At 34.6% G+C, this 4,362-nt stretch overlaps 1 long non-coding RNA gene across 1 annotated transcript; it reads right to left on the bottom strand.

Annotated features, from left to right (window-relative positions):
* Positions 1 to 380: 380 nt before the first annotated feature.
* LOC149383763 (uncharacterized) lies at positions 381 to 1,933 on the bottom strand. Its single transcript, XR_016301857.1, has 2 exons — positions 1,630 to 1,933; positions 381 to 711 (listed from the first exon to the last, which is right to left on the bottom strand). It is a non-coding gene; the product is annotated as an uncharacterized LOC149383763 (long non-coding RNA).
* Positions 1,934 to 4,362: the final 2,429 nt, after the last annotated feature.

Raw genomic sequence — 4,362 nt, 5'->3', positions numbered from 1 at the left:
TGAAATATATATTTTGTATAGATGATTATTAATAAGATGTGGTTGTTCAGGTTCTATAACATTTTTGTAAAAGAAATGAACATTTTATGTAGAACCTGAACAACCACCTCTTATTAATCATTAAAAAAAAAATTAATCTCAATATAAATAAATAAATAAATAATTATTCAGATATAGTAATTATATATTTTTACAAGTTTTGATTATTTCATTAATTTTAGAAAAATCTTGATTATTTTGTAAACCTATTAATTTCGATCGGATATTTGACCATATCATCCATAATTATATATTTTTACAAGTTTTGATTATTTCATTAATTTTAGAAAAATCTTGATTATTTTGTAAACCTATTAATTTCGATTGGAAATTTGACTATATCACCCAAAAAGTAATCACTATTCATGCATATATCTCAAAGTAAACGTCAAATTGGGATTATGTTACATACCCAATAGCGATTTATTTTCAAAGGGGAAAAAATTGGCACGCTTGAGCTCAACTCCAAAAAACTGAATGCAAACCCCAACATGATTTCTGGCTTCAAATGGAGTTGAAGACTTAGACTTGTAAGTGATTATCCAAAGAAATGGGAGCTTTGTAAAAAGCCTTCATGCCAGAATGACTAAGAGACCCAATTACATCACTGAATCCTCAAAAGACAGTCATTCACTCTTGCTCGCTAGAGCTAGAACTCTGCTCCTCGGGTTTCTGCAGATAAAACAGGGAAAACACTTGATTAGAAAGGGCTAACCTGAAGAAGAAGAAAAAAAATCAGACCGATAAACAGGAAACTGGTATGGAGATTCATCGATTTAAAATGTCACGAGCTTTATGAAGCAGAACTACGAAAAGGTTACTTCAACAAATTAAATAAAGCTGATGCCTTAGAAAACCAGACTATCGAAATCGCTAAACTAAACGACGCTAATTCTTCTAGTAACTGCAAATAATATCGATGAAACTTCTTATCTTTAAAAAAACCCTTATGGTTTGTGTTGCTAACTACGTAAAGCTAAGAAAACCACAAGGGGGAACAAATAAAATATTAAATAAAATCAAGGAACGGAACATTATCGACCTTCTTGGCGATATCGGGCTTTAAAAAGTGAAATAAAATAGACTGATATTCTATAGATGCAACCTAGTAGAAATCTCCGCTGTTCTAACGACTATTGTTCACACCCATTCAAAAAAAAGAACTCGTCATACAAAAAATGAAAAATAAAACGCAGATTCAGCCATATTTCGAACTTCGAACTTCGAACATCAAGAGTTCGCTATGCATCATAATTTTATTTTATTTTACCTCAAAGAATATAATTAAAATAAAAAAAAGCGACCACACAATACATCTAAGAGAGTAGAGCTTGGCGAAATGAACTTGCAATTACAGAAATTAAACGAGAGAGATCACAAGTAAACCCTAAAAATCTAATGACGGTACACTCAACGATAGGATATGGTTCATTGACCATATTATCATCACCCAAAGTCATTTCAGCAGAGTCGAGAACCAATCTTTCAGGGACATTTCAATAAACACATCAGGTATAATATTGAAAATCGAAACTGAAGCGATATCCAATAATTGAATTGAATCAAATAAGGAGTACAAAAGGATTTTACCGATTGAGCGTTGTGCCACGAGATGCCTTTGTAAACGTTGAGCGAGAAAGTGCCGGTGAGGTATATCGTCGTCACACCAAGCCCCGCCGTTAGCGCCTTGAAGGTCAAATCCACCGCTTTGTTGGCTATTCCCATCTTTCTCTCAAGAATCCTCAATTCTCAATTCCCAATTCTCAGCCCTAACTCTCACAACTCTCTCAATTCCCAATTCTCAAACCCTGCCCTGCTCTCTCGTCGTGAGTAGTCTGTGTGCGCGCGCGCTCTGGTTAGGTCTTTCTTATTTTGCACTTAAACGCGTCGTTTTACGTGCGATTCGAGTGGAGAAAAATTATAAATGAGAAATTTCACACGTGGTTACAAAATATTTAAAAATCTAAATTCATATAAAAATACCCTTACAGCTTTTTTTATTAGGGGTGTACAAAAATTGACCGAAAATTGGTTAAATCGATAACCGAACTGATCCGGAACCGAAATTCGGTACCACGTCATCAAACCGAAAATTCGGTTCGGTTAACCGAAACCGAATTTAAGAATCACTTCGGTTATCTGTTTTGAAAATCCAAAAATTCGGTTATCGGTTATTTAACCGATTTTTTTTATCCAATTTTAAAACCGGATAACCGATTTGGATAATTGTAACATCTTTAAAACTGGTTAACCAGTTTTGAAATCGGTTAACCGATTTTTTGGGTTAACCGGTTTCAAAACTAGTTAACCCGTTTTAAAACGGTTATAAAACCGGTTATCGGTTTTACAAAACCGGTTTCGGTTAACCGATTTTCGGTTTTGGACCAATTCGGTTCGGTCATTGGTCCAAAATTTTCAAAACCGAAAATTCGGTTTCGGTTTTCAAATTGGTCCAAAACCGAACCGATTTCACCCCTATTTTTTACTATCTTAAATAATTGTATTTAATTGATAATCAGTCTAATCATTATTAAAACTTTCATACAATAATTCAAACACGAAATAAGGATGAAAATCTTACTTTATTGGTCATTTTGAGCGTCGAAATCCTAAATTAAAAAGAAAGAGAATATCATTTTGAGTGAAAATTAGGGAGAGAATGAAAGAAGAAAAAATAAGCTGAAGAAATATTTTTGTCTAATTTTGAGTCAAAAATCCAGTTTTAGATATTTTGTAACTGTGGAGTTTAGCCTTATTATTCCTCCAAGTCCACAAAATGAAATTTCTCTTACACTCTTAGTAAAAATAATATTGGTTACTTTTTATTTTTCATGATAGTAAACTTCAATGCACCATTTTTTTCCCTTCATGTTTTACTCATTTTATATAATTTAACATAAAAATGGAGCATTAATTTGGAAATAAATTTTAGATGGGACATAAACGATTATCGTTAAAAAAATTGGAACAACTATGTCCAAATCTTCAAATATAGGATAAGCTGAATGAGGGACTTACAGAGTGTTAAAATTAAGTGGAAATTTTTCAAATTTAAAATCAAAAGTTGCTTTAGTACTTTAATTCAAAAAGAATAAAAAAATAGTAAAGAAAGATTAATTCGATTAATTGTGTGGTTTGTTGAGTCGATTTCTCGTCCCGACAATCTATACAAAGATTATTTAAATATGACTTCGTATATTTATTTTTGAGAGGGAAGGGTCTCAGAATCCGATTATGAAGATTAAACCGAGATTCGAAAGAAATTTATAAATGATATAAAATATATAAAAGAAACAAGCGAAAGAAGATTTCTTTATTGATGTTCGAGCATAAACAATATTAAATAAAAGGGAATGAACAGAAAATCCAAACAATGATAACAAGTCGAGATACAATTATATATGCTTCTTTTTCAGAAAATCAATAGTCCTAAAATGAAGATGGAGCGGGCTTTTATAGCTAGCTCGCCGATTGTCCTTCTTCAGATCGTCACACGTGTATGAGCAGGATCGGTCTTTAGTCCACCAATCTCATATCCGTCCTCATCTCTAGGCGATTTGACCGTTTCATAGAGAAGGTGGATCGCGCAAACCATTTGGCGGGATCATCTAGGAACGTCTACGGGCCCGGGTCGTCGAATTGGGCTTCGGTCTTCAGCAAGGAATTCCTCGCTATCGTCTTGGGCCGATCTTCGCCTGCGCCTGGGGTTTATAGGCCGAACTGGGCTTTTGGGCCGAACTAGCGATTATCTTGTCTTTTTGGGCCGAACTAGCTTTGGGCCTAGTTGGTCCAACTCGCCTGGTGGAAGGGGACGATATCCACTCCCACAATCAGTCCCCTAGTATCTTTTACATTATAAGATTGTATAATATAGAAGATACTTTTAGACGAACCAATATTTCTCATCATCTAGTTGAAATCTGACGAAATATTCGAGTATTTCTACTTTTTGGTTGTTTCGGGGCAAACGCTAAGGACACGTGTTGTCACCTCCGCACCTCGAAAACCCAAAGATTTCCATAATCATAGCGATTCTTTCGGGATTCTCAACCGTCGATTTGATGCTTAAATAGACCCCTGACCCTTCGATTTTCTTCATTAATATCAACCCATTCGCTGCCCAGAGGTAAAAATTGCGACTCTCTCTTCTTCTTCTTTTTCTCTCTATCTTCTTCTTTTTCTCTCTATCTTCTTGAGTTCCTAGTTTCCGCCATCTCTTGCGGCAAAACTTTTGAATTTTTTTTTATTCTAGTTTTTGGGCCCCTGCGTGGGCAGATTGTTTTGGGCCCGGTGTTTTTGGGCGAAATGTCGAACTTAAATTTA

This window comes from Urtica dioica, chromosome 10, assembly GCF_054948205.1.
Source record: "Urtica dioica subsp. dioica isolate 48M chromosome 10, U.dioica_male_clone48M_v1_H2, whole genome shotgun sequence".
Taxonomy (NCBI): Eukaryota; Viridiplantae; Streptophyta; class Magnoliopsida; order Rosales; family Urticaceae; genus Urtica; species Urtica dioica.
This window is presented reverse-complemented; position numbering and strand designations above follow the sequence as displayed.